The 12368-nt window shown below is 44.8% G+C and overlaps 1 long non-coding RNA gene across 1 annotated transcript; it reads left to right on the top strand.

Annotated features, from left to right (window-relative positions):
• Positions 1 to 3383: 3383 nt before the first annotated feature.
• Positions 3384 to 4044, top strand: LOC115191184 (uncharacterized). Its single transcript, XR_003877557.1, has 2 exons — positions 3384 to 3424; positions 3559 to 4044. It is a non-coding gene; the product is annotated as an uncharacterized LOC115191184 (long non-coding RNA).
• Positions 4045 to 12368: the final 8324 nt, after the last annotated feature.

Genomic DNA, 12368 nt, shown 5'->3' with positions numbered 1-12368 from the left:
ATAGTTAATCTGAGTTTGGTGAGTACCAAACTTGGTGGGTGTCAAAATAGCTAGCCTGTGATGGCCGGGCTATCTACTCAGAATATTGCAAAATGTGCTTTCACCGAAAAGCTATTTTAAAATCGGACACCGCGATTGCATAAAGGAGTTCTGTATCTATAATTCTTAAAATAATTGTTATGCTTTTTGTGAACGTTTATCGTGAGTAATTTAGTAAACTCACCGGAAGTGTTCGGTGGGAATGCTAGTTCTGAACGTCACATGCTAATGTAAAAAGCTGGGTTTTGATATAAATATGAACTTGATTGAACAAAACATGCATGTATTGTATAACATAATGACCTAGGAGTGTCATCTGATGAAGATCATCAAAGGTTAGTGCTGCATTTAGCTGTGGTTTTGGTTTTTGTGACATTATATGCTAGCTTGAAAAATGGGTGTCTGATTATTTCTGGCTGGGTTCTCTCCTGACATAATCTAATGTTTTGCTTTCGTTGTAAAGCCTTTTTGAAATCGGACAGTGTGCTTAGATAAAGGAGAGTCTTGTCTTTAAAATGGTGTAAAATAGTCATATGTTTGAAAAATGGAAGTTTTCGGATTTTCGAGGAGTTTGTATATTTCGCGCCACGCCCTATCATTGGATATTGGAGTGGTGTTCCGCTAGCGGAACGTCTAGATGTAAGAGGTTATTCTTTACAGCAGTTCTTTACAGTTCTGTTTAAACAGCGGCTCTTTACAGCAGTTCTTTACAGTTCTGTTTGAACAGCGGCTCTTTACAGCAGTTATTTTCTGTTCTGTTTAAACAGCGGCTCTTTACTGCAGTTCTTTACAGTTCTGTTTAAACAGCGGCTCTTTACAGCAGTTCTTTACAGTTCTGTTTAAACAGCGGCTCTTTACAGCAGTTATTTTCTGTTCTGTTTAAACAGCGGCTCTTTACAGCAGTTCTTTACAGTTCTGTTTAAACAGCGGCTCTTTACAGCAGTTCTTTACAGTTCTGTTTAAACAGCGGCTCTTTACAGCAGTTCTTTTCTGTTCTGTTTAAACAGCGGCTCTTTACAGCAGTTATTTACAGTTCTGTTTAAACAGCGGCTCTTTACAGCAGTTATTTACAGTTCTGTTTAAACAGCGGCTCTTTACAGCAGTTCTTTACAGTTCTGTTTAAACAGCGGCTCTTTACAGCAGTTCTTTACAGTTCTGTTTAAACAGCGGCTCTTTACAGCAGTTCTTTACAGTTGTGTTTAAACAGCGGCTCTTTACAGCAGTTCTTTACAGTTGTGTTTAAACAGCGGCTCTTTACAGCAGTTCTTTACAGTTCTGTATTTACAGACCTCAAACCAAATGTACTTTCTCTTTTAACGTCCCATAACATACTCCAGTGTTGTCCAAGCAATGGATCATCAACTCAGATGGCAGGTGCTTTAGTGTGTGAAAACATTTCAATAATGTTTTTTTTACAGATAGTAACAGAAGGTTTTTCAGAGGGAAGGCCCCAGATAGTAACAGAAGGTTGTTCAGAGGGAAGGCCCCAGATAGTAACAGAAGGTTGTTCAGAGGTAAGGCCCCAGATAGTAACAGAAGGTTGTTCAGAGGTAAGGCCCCCAGATAGTAACAGAAGGTTTTTCAGAGGGAAGGCCCCAGATAGTAACAGAAGGTTGTTCAGAGGGAAGGCCCCAGATAGTAACAGAAGGTTGTTCAGAGGTAAGGCCCCCAGATAGTAACAGAAGGTTGTTCAGAGGTAAGGCCCCCAGATAGTAACAGAAGGTTATTCAGAGGGAAGGCCCCAGATAGTAACAGAAGGTTGTTCAGAGGGAAGGCCCCAAGGAGCAGAAGGTCTGTCTGTCTCCCTGGTTAACATGTGAAAACATAAACTATGCTTGCCATCACTGTGACCTTAAAATAAACCAGTTACTGTACATGTATGTACATGTTATGTGTGTCATCCTCATCATCATGTCCATGCTAGTGAGTGTTGGTAGAGAGAGCTGCTGTGTAGTTACTGTACATCTTATGTGGCATGAAGACAGGAACCTTGATTAACCTGTACTCCTGATGGTACCCCCTGTATTTAGACTATATTTATTTTAATTTTTTTACTTAATTTAGTAAATGAGAGAGAGAGGGGTGGGAGAGGACGAGAGAGAGAGGGGTGAGAGAGGAAGAGAGAGGGTGGGATAGGAAGAGAGAGAGAGAGTGGGAGAGGAAGAGAGAGAGAGGGGTGAGAGAGGAAGAGAGAGGGTGGGATAGGAAGAGAGAGAGAGAGTGGGAGAGGAAGAGAGAGAGAGTGGGAGAGGAAGAGAGAGAGGGTGGGAGAGGAAGAGAGAGAGGGGTGGGAGAGGAAGAGAGAGAGAGAGGGGAGAGGAAGAGAGAGAGAGGGTGGGAGAGGAAGAGAGAGAGAGGGGTGGGAGAGGAAGAGAGAGGGTGGTGGAGAGGAAGAGAGAGAGAGGTGGGAGGGGAAGAGAGAGAGAGAGGGGTGGGAGAGGAAGAGAGAGGGGGGTGAGAGAGGAAGAGAGAGAGAGGGGTAGGAGAGGAAGAGAGAGGATGGGAGAAGAAGAGAGAGGGGGGGAGAGGAAGAGAGAGATGGGTGGGAGAGGAAGAGAGAGAGGGGTAGGAGAGGAAGAGAGAGAGGGTGGGAGAAGAAGAGAGAGAGAGGGGTGGGAGAAGAAGAGAGAGAGGATGGGAGAAGAAGAGAGAGAGAGAGGGTGGGAGAAGAAGAGAGAGAGGATGGGAGAGGAAGAGAGAGAGGGGTGAGAGTGGAAGAGAGAGAGGGTGGGAGAGGAAGAGAGAGAGGGGTGAGAGTGGAAGAGAGAGAGAGGGGTGGGAGAGGAAGAGAGAGAGGGGTGGGAGAGGAAGAGAGAGAGGGTGGGAGAGGAAGAGAGAGAGGGGTGGGAGAGGAAGAGAGAGAGGGTGGGAGAAGAAGAGAGAGAGGGGTGGGGAGAGGAAGAGAGAGAGGGTGGGAGAGGAAGAGAGAGAGGGGTGAGAGTGGAAGAGAGAGAGAGGGGTGGGAGAGGAAGAGAGAGAGGGGTGGGAGAGGAAGAGAGAGAGAGGGGTGGGAGAAGAAGAGAGATGTATATTTTCTAGTTTCCCTGGGCCTGTTTCTAATGAGTCAGTAGATATGAGAGTGTCTGTGGTTTTGCTGACAGACTCAAGTCTTAGCCTCGGTTAGTTAACATTACTGCCGAGCAGTGGAGGCTGGTGTGTGGAGCTGTAGGATGATGGGCTCATTGTAATGGCTGGAATGGAATAAATGGAACGGAGTCACACATGTAGTTTCCGTATGTTTGGTGTGTTTGATACTGTTCCATAATACCATTCCAGACATTACCATGAACCTGTCCAAAAGACTCTCCCACCAGCTTCCTCTGCTGCTGAGTGATTCACACTAGAATAGGTTAACATTACTGCAGAGTGATTCAGACTAGAATAGGTTAACATTACTGCAGAGTGATTCACACTAGAATAGGTTAACATTGCTGCAGAGTGATTCACACTAGAATAGGTTAACATTGCTGCAGAGTGATTCACACTAGAATAGGTTAACATTGATTCACACTAGAATAGGTTAACATTACTGCAGAGTGATTCAGACTAGAATAGGTTAACATTACTGCAGAGTGATTCACACTAGAATAGGTTAACATTACTGCAGAGTGATTCACACTAGAATAGGTTAACATTACTGCAGAGTGATTCACACTAGAATAGGTTAATATTACTGCAGAGTGATTCACACTAGAATAGGTTAACATTACTGCAGAGTGATTCACACTAGAATAGGTTAACATTGATTCACACTAGAATAGGTTAACATTACTGCAGAGTGATTCACACTAGAATAGGTTAACATTGATTCACACTAGAATAGGTTAACATTACTGCAGAGGGATTTAGACTAGAATAGGTTAATATTACTGCAGAGTGATTCACACTAGAATAGGTTAACATTACTGCAGAGTGATTCAGACTAGAATAGGTTAACATTACTGCAGAGTGATTCAGACTAGAATAGGTTAACATTACTGCAGAGGGATTCAGACTAGAATAGGTTAACATTACTGCAGAGTGATTCACACTAGAATAGTTTAACATTACTGCAGAGTGATTCAGACTAGAATAGGTTAACATTACTGCAGAGTGATTCAGACTAGAATAGGTTAAAGGGGAACTAAAAATAAAAATCCCAAATTCCAATGTATATAAACTATATAATTTAATGATGTAATAATTTATGTGTCTCAACCCACAGAAATGTTCATAATCCAAAAGAAGTGGAAATTCCAGATGTAAATTCCAATGTCTGATACATATGGGACATCCATATATGGGGTATGGAGTTGGTCCCAGTGAAATTAGTGTCTTCCCTGTGGCTTAGTTGGTAGAGCATGTTGTTTGCAATGCCAGCATGGTGTGTGCAATGCCAGGGTTGTGGGTTCAATTCCCATGGGGGGCCAGTACAAAAAAAAATAATGTATGAAATGTATGCTTTCACTACTGTAAGTTGCTCTGGATAAGAGTGTCTGCTAAATGACTAAAATGTGAAATCCATAGGATACACACTGAAATGTTGGCCTCATAAAAATCTCCAAACCACACTGGTCAATATCCAAACCACACTAGTCAATCTCCAAACCATGCTGGTCAATATCCAAACCACACTGGTCAATATCCAAACCACACTGGTCATGTTTCTCTGCATAGTCCTGGTCTTCAGAATAACTTCCCATAGAAGTGAGTTTAATGTTTGGTCCAATGCTGTAATATTAATGTTTCTGATGTTAGACATTGTCTCTGGAGGGTCACTATGAACAAGGTTTTGTTGAATCCTGGTATAAATTCTGATTCATTAAAGCCACTTAGCTCTTCACATTCAGATCAGATGTGTTGCTGAAGGCTACAACAGCAGTGTACAGTATCCTGGTTGGGATCTGGGCCCTAGGGAATCTGGGCCCTGGGATCTGGGCCCTATGGGATCTGGGCCCTATGGAATCTTAATCCTATAGTATCTGAGCCCTATGGGATCTAAACCCTATAGGATCTGGGCCCTATGGAATCTAAACCCTATGGAATCTGGGCCCTGGGATCTGGGCCTTATGGGATCTGGGCCCTATGGGATCTGGGCCCTATAGTATCTGGGCCCTATGGGACCTAAACCCTATAGGATATGGGCCCTATGGGATCTAAACCCTATAGGATCTGAGCCCTATGGGATCTAAACCCTATAGGATCTGGGCCCTGTGGGATCTGGGCCCTATGGGATCTGTCATTTGATACCATTCTCCTACCACCAGCAGTCTGAAGTTAACATTCATGCAGACCCTGCTGTCAGCACATTTGGTTCTTGGGGCAGCTGACTTCACGTGTCTGGGAGGTTGACGTCACTGCCCAAGGCTAAGGCACTGTACTCTAGCTACCACCAGCCATACACAATGTACTGTATACCAACAGTTCATTTCCCACATTATCATTAGCATACCTCAGTGGGGAGGTGTTAGCATGCCCTTCTAGCCTCCACTGTAGGTGTTCCTGTTCATACACTGTCCTGGAAGACTGCTGTGAAATGTTGTCTTTGTTTAGTAAAGAATAGAAGGTCAGTCCTTTTGAGAGTTTAGGCTGGGTTTTCCCTATGTAGGCTGTCAGAGAGAGAATTACTAGGCCCTGTATCAGCATTCTGGCTGGGGCTGAAGGATTGCACAGGATACTGAGACTCAATATAGTGCTAAGAACATAACAGTGGAAGTATTCATATCTCAGATCCCATAGAGCCCTAAAGTATTCATATCTCAGATCCCATAGAGCCCTAAAGTATTCATATCTCAGATCCCATAGAGCCCTAAAGTATTCATATCTCAGATCCCATAGAGCCCTAAAGTATTCATATCTCAGATCCCATAGAGCCCTAAAGTATTCATATCTCAGATCCCATAGAGCCCTAAAGTATTCATATCTCAGATCCCATAGAGCCCTAAAGTATTCATATCTCAGATCCCATAGAGCCCTAAAGTATTCATATCTCAGATCCCATAGAGCCCTAAAGTATTCATATCTCAGATCCCATAGAGCCTTAAAGTATTCATATCTCAGATCCCATTGAGCCCTAAAGTATTCATATCTCAGATCCCATAGAGCCCTAAAGTATTCATATCTCAGATCCCATAGAGCCCTAAAGTATTCATATCTCAGATCCCATAGAGCCCTAAAGTATTCATATCTCAGATCCCATAGAGCCTTAAAGTATTCATATGACTGAGTGACTGAGTGGCTGCTTGGCGACTGAGTGGCTGCTTGGCGACTGAGTGGCTGCTTGGCGACTGAGTGGCTGCTTGGCGACTGAGTGGCTGCTTGGCGACTGAGTGGCTGCTTGGTGACTGAGTGGCTGCTTGGCGACTGAGTGGCTGCTTGGTGACTGAGTGGCTGCTTGGTGACTGAGTGGCTGCTTGGTGACTGAGCGGCTGCTTGGTGACTGAGTGGCTGCTTGGTGACTGACTAGCTGTTTGGTGACTGACTGGCTGCTTGGTGACTGAGTGGCTGCTTGGCGACTGAGTGGCGGCTGAGCGGCTGCTCGGTGACTGAGCGGCTGCTTGGTGACTGAGCGGCTGCTTGGTGACTGAGTGGCTGCTTGGTGACTGAGTGGCTGCTTGGTGACTGAGTGGCTGCTTGGTGACTGAGTGGCTGCTTGGTGACTGAGCGGCTGCTTGGTGACTGACTGGCTGCTTGGTGACTGAGTGGCTGCTTGGTGACTGAGTGGCGACTGAGTGGCTGCTTGGTGACTGAATGGCTGCTTGGTGACTGACTGGCTGCTTGGTGACTGAGTGGCTGCTTGGCGACTGAGTGGCTGCTTGGTAACTGAGTGGCTGCTTGGTGACTGAGTGGCTGCTTGGTGACTGAGTGGCTGCTTGGCGACTGAGTGGCTGCTTGGTGACTGAGTGGCTGCTTGGTGACTGAGCGGCTGCTTGGTGACTGAGCGGCTGCTTGGTGACTGAGTGGCTGCTTGGTGACTGACTGGCTGTTTGGTGACTGACTGGCTGCTTGGTGACTGAGTGGCTGCTTGGCGACTGAGTGGCGGCTGAGCGGCTGCTTGGTGACTGAGCGGCTGCTTGGCGACTGAGTGGCTGCTTGGTGACTGAGTGGCTGCTTGGTGACTGAGTGGCTGCTTGGTGACTGAGCGGCTGCTTGGTGACTGACTGGCTGCTTGGCGACTGAGCGGCTGCTTGGCGACTGAGCGGCTGCTTGGCGACTGAGGTGCTGCTTGGTGACTGAGTGGCTGCTTGGTGACTGACTGGCTGCTTGGTGACTGAGTGGCTGCTTGGTGACTGAGTGGCTGCTTGGTGACTGAGTGGCTGCTTGGTGACTGAGTGGCTGCTCGGTGACTGAGTGGCTGCTTGGTGACGGTTGCTATGTTGATTTGTCTTGGGGTTGTATTAGTGATGTTATCATAACAGACAGACAGGGTCATAACAGACAGACAGGTCAACAACAGACAAACAGGTCATAACAGACAGACCGGTCAACAGCAGACAGACAGGTCAACAGCAGACAGACAGGGTCATAACAGACAGACCGGGTCATAACAGACAGACAGGGTCATAACAGACAGACAGGTCAACAGCAGACAAACAGGTCATAATAGACAGACAGGGTCATAACAGACAGGTCAACAGCAGACAGACATGTCAACAGCAGACAGACAGGTCAACAGCCAACAAACAGGTCAACAGCAGACAGACAGGTCAACAGCAGACAAACAGGTCAACAGCAGACAGACAGGTCAACAACAGACAGACTGGGCACAACAGACAGACAGGTCACAACAGACAGACAGGTCAACAGCAGACAAACAGGTCATAACAGACAGACCGGTCAACAGCAGACAGACAGGTCAACAACAGACAGACTGGTCACAACAGACAGACAGGTCATAACAGACAGACCGGTCAACAGCAGACAGACAGGTCAACAACAGACAGACTGGTCACAACAGACAGACAGGTCAGGAACAGACAGACAGGTCAACAGCAGATAGACAGGTTAACAACAGACTGACAGGTCAACAACAGACAGACAGGTCACAACAGACAGGCAGGGTCAATGAGACAGACAGGGTCACAGCAGACAGACAGGGTCACAGCAGACAGACAGGTCAACAGCAGACAGACAGGTCAACAACAGACAGACAGGTCACAACAGACAGGCAGGGTCAATGAGACAGACAGGGTCACAGCAGACAGACAGGGTCACAGCAGACAGACAGGTCAACAGCAGACAGACAGGGTCACAGCAGACAGACAGGTCACAACAGACAGGCTGGTCACAACAGACAGACAGGTCACAACAGACAGACAGGGTCACAGCAGACAGACAGGTCATAATAGACAGACAGGTCATAACAGACAGACAGGTCAACAGCAGACAGACAGGGTCACAGCAGACAGACAGGTCACAACAGACAGGCAGGGTCAATGAGACAGACAGGGTCACAACAGACAGACAGGGTCACAGCAGACAGACAGGGTCACAGCAGACAGACAGGGTCACAGCAGACAGACAGGTCAACAGCAGACAAACAGGTCAACAACAGACAGACAGGTCACAACAGACAGGCAGGGTCAATGAGAAAGACAGGGTCACAACAGACAGACAGGGTCACAGCAGACAGACAGGGTCACAGCAGACAGACAGGGTCACAGCAGACAGACAGACTACATACTGAAGCCCTCCTGCAGGACTTCAGACCTGCTTCTCCATGCTTTTTTAATAATAATAATAATGTATTTAATTTGTAAAGCAATTTCAAGAATAATCTCAAAGTTACTCTGTGTTTCTATCTTGCCCTCTCCCTCTTTTCGTCTCTCACCGTACTGTCCCTGTGTTTGGTAGATGCTCAGTAAATCAGGGTAGTTGTTGTGTGTGTAGTGGAAACGTACAGGTGTGCAGCAGAGGGCTGGCAGTGTCTTGTCTTTCTATTGCTCTCTTTCTCTCTCTTTCTCTCTCTTTCTCTCTCTTTCTCTCTCTGAATATTGGTGGACGTTCAGAAATATGCAACACATAAATGTACAGTAGTCATGGATTATTATTTCTTAGATGAGTTGCCATTTTGGCCAGTGTAAATGTTATCTATTGGATGATGAGTTGCCATGGTGGCCAGTGTAAATGTTATCTATTGGATGATGAGTTGTCATGGTGACCAGTGTAAATGTTATATATTGGATGATGAGTTGTCATGGTGGCCAGTGTAAATGTTATCTATTGGATGATGAGTTGTCATGGTGACCAGTGTAAATGTTATCTATTGGATGATGAGTTGCCATGGTGGCCAGTGTAAATGTTATCTATTGGATGATGAGTTGTCATGGTGACCAGTGTAAATGTTATCTATTGGATGATGAGTTGTCATGGTGACCAGTGTAAATGTTATCTATTGGATGATGAGTTGTCATGGTGGCCAGTGTAAATGTTATCTATTGGATGATGAGTTGTCATGTTGGCCAGTGTAAATGTTATCTATTGGATGATGAGTTGCCATGGTGGCCAGTGTAAATGTTATCTATTGGATGATGAGTTGTCATGGTGACCAGTGTAAATGTTATCTATTGGATGATGAGTTGTCATGGTGGCCAGTGTAAATGTTATCTATTGGATGATGAGTTGTCATGGTGGCCAGTGTAAATGTTATCTATTGGATGATGAGTTGTCATGGTGGCCAGTGTAAATGTTATCTATTGGATGATGAGTTGTCATGGTGGCCAGTGTAAATGTTATCTATTGGATGATGAGTTGTCATGGTGGCCAGTGTAAATGTTATCTATTGGATGATGAGTTGTCATGGTGGCCAGTGTAAATGTTATCTATTGGATGATGAGTTGTCATGGTGGCCAGTGTAAATGTTATCTATTGGATGATGAGTTGCCATGGTGGCCAGTGTAAATGTTATCTATTGGATGATGAGTTGTCATGGTGGCCAGTGTAAATGTTATCTATTGGATGATGAGTTGTCATGGTGGCCAGTGTAAATGTTATCTATTGGATGATGAGTTGTCATGGTGGCCAGTGTAAATGTTATCTATTGGATGATGAGTTGTCATGGTGGCCAGTGTAAATGTTATCTATTGGATGATGAGTTGTCATGGTGGCCAGTGTAAATGTTATCTATTGGATGATGAGTTGTCATGGTGGCCAGTGTAAATGTTATCTATTGGATGATGAGATGCCATGGTGGCCAGTGTAAATGTTATCTATTGGATGATGAGTTGTCATGGTGGCCAGTGTAAATGTTATCTATTGGATGATGAGTTGCCATGGTGGCCAGTGTAAATGTTATCTATTGGATGATGAGTTTCCATGGTGGCCAGTGTAAATGTTATCTATTGGATGATGAGTTGTCATGGTGGCCAGTGTAAATGTTATCTATTGGATGATGAGTTGCCATGGTGGCCAGTGTAAATGTTATCTATTGGATGAGGAGTTGTCATGGTGACCAGTGTAAATGTTATCTATTGGATGATGAGTTGCCATGGTGGCCAGTGTAAATGTTATCTATTGGATGAGGAGTTGTCATGGTGACCAGTGTAAATGTTATCTATTGGATGATGAGTTGTCATGGTGGCCAGTGTAAATGTTATCTATTGGATGATGAGTTGCCATGGTGACCAGTGTAAATGTTATCTATTGGATGATGAGTTGTCATGGTGGCCAGTGTAAATGTTATCTATTGGATGATGAGTTGTCATGGTGGCCAGTGTAAATGTTATCTATTGGATGATGAGTTGTCATGTTGGCCAGTGTAAATGTTATCTATTGGTTGATGAGTTGTCATGGTGGCCAGTGTAAATGTTATCTATTGGATGATGAGTTGTCATGGTGGCCAGTGTAAATGTTATCTATTGGATGATGAGTTGCCATGGTGGCCAGTGTAAATGTTATCTATTGGATGATGAGTTGTCATGTTGGCCAGTGTAAATGTTATCTATTGGTTGATGTGTTGTCATGGTGGCCAGTGTAAATGTTATCTATTGGATGTGCTACCCAGGGTGCACCTGTACCTACTGTTGTAGAGTTGTAGTTTCCAGTGTGATGATATATGAGGACGAGCTTGCAGAAGAACGCTAACATTTTAAATCAATCCAAAGATGGAAGTCAATCCATTCCAGGTAAACTGTAGACAGATGTTGGCAGGACATTTATCTTGTTGATAGGAGTTATGGCCATCAGATTAGTCTAGAACGTGTAGCAGGTAGCAACACTAGGTAGCAAAGCATGCATGCACGCACACACACACTATCACACACACACACACTGAATACAACCCATTCATTTCCTGTCGCCCTATGTCTACCTCAATTTAGAATTGAAAACGTAACATGAAGTAATGACATTGTAATATGTTCCTTGAGCATGTCCCTAGTCATCTTATTGGTGTCCAGCCAGTTACTGGCTCCTCACTAGAAAATAGAATGAAGGAGGATTGGACAGTGATGTCAGGAATCTACAGATTCTCCAGGAAGTAAATCTACACAGGGGGGCCAAATGGAACTCCCAGTCAATTAAACTGAACTAATTAAAATTATTGGACCCATGTGTACTTCCTGGTTTCTTTATATGACATAACCTTGGTCCAATCCCTCTTCACCTCATTCTAAATGACTCTCACATTGCTGGCCCACAGCTGTTAAGACTCTCACCACTTCTTGTTTTCCAACACGTGTTTATTATCCCATGTCTCTGTGGTACCGCCTGTTTCCTTAGCCAATCAGAGCGAGGGTCGACTGCAAATAGAACTCAATTCACAAAATGAGAATCACCTCCACAGTGTGTGTTCCATTCACAGGAAAGTCCCAGGAAGGAACCTAGGGATTACTTCCAGATGACCCTGTAGATAACGACAGACATTCAGCTTGCAGGAAGACTGGAGGCCTCTCTTGTTTCTGTCTCTTTGTCTCCTCTGTTGCTCTCGCATTCTGACACTCTATTTTGGTCTCCTTGTTATCAATTAAATCCAATTCATAACATTTTTATTGGCAAGAAGTACATGTTGATTTTACCAAAGCAGAACAGTTCTAAACTATAATAGATGATAGGACGAAGTTATCATCACTCTCTATTGTTCTCTACCCTCTCTGTCTCTCACTCTCTCTTTCTCTCTCTCTCTCTCTCTCTCTCTCTCTCTCTCTCTCTCTGTCTCTCTCTCTTTATCTCTCTCTCGCTCTTTCTTTCTTTCTCTCTCTCTCTGTCTCTTGCTCTCTATCTCTCTCTCGCTCTCTCTCTATCTCTCTCTCTATTGTTCTCTTCCCCCCTCTCTCTCTCTATCTTTCTCACTCTCTCTCTCTCTCTCTCACTCTCTCTTTCTGTCTCTTTCTCTCTATTGTTCTCTTCCCCCC

Source organism: Salmo trutta, unplaced genomic scaffold (genome assembly GCF_901001165.1).
Source record: "Salmo trutta unplaced genomic scaffold, fSalTru1.1, whole genome shotgun sequence".
NCBI lineage: Eukaryota > Metazoa > Chordata > Actinopteri > Salmoniformes > Salmonidae > Salmo > Salmo trutta.
The sequence above is the reverse complement of the archived record's forward strand: the minus strand, read 5'-3'. Positions and strand labels throughout refer to the sequence as shown.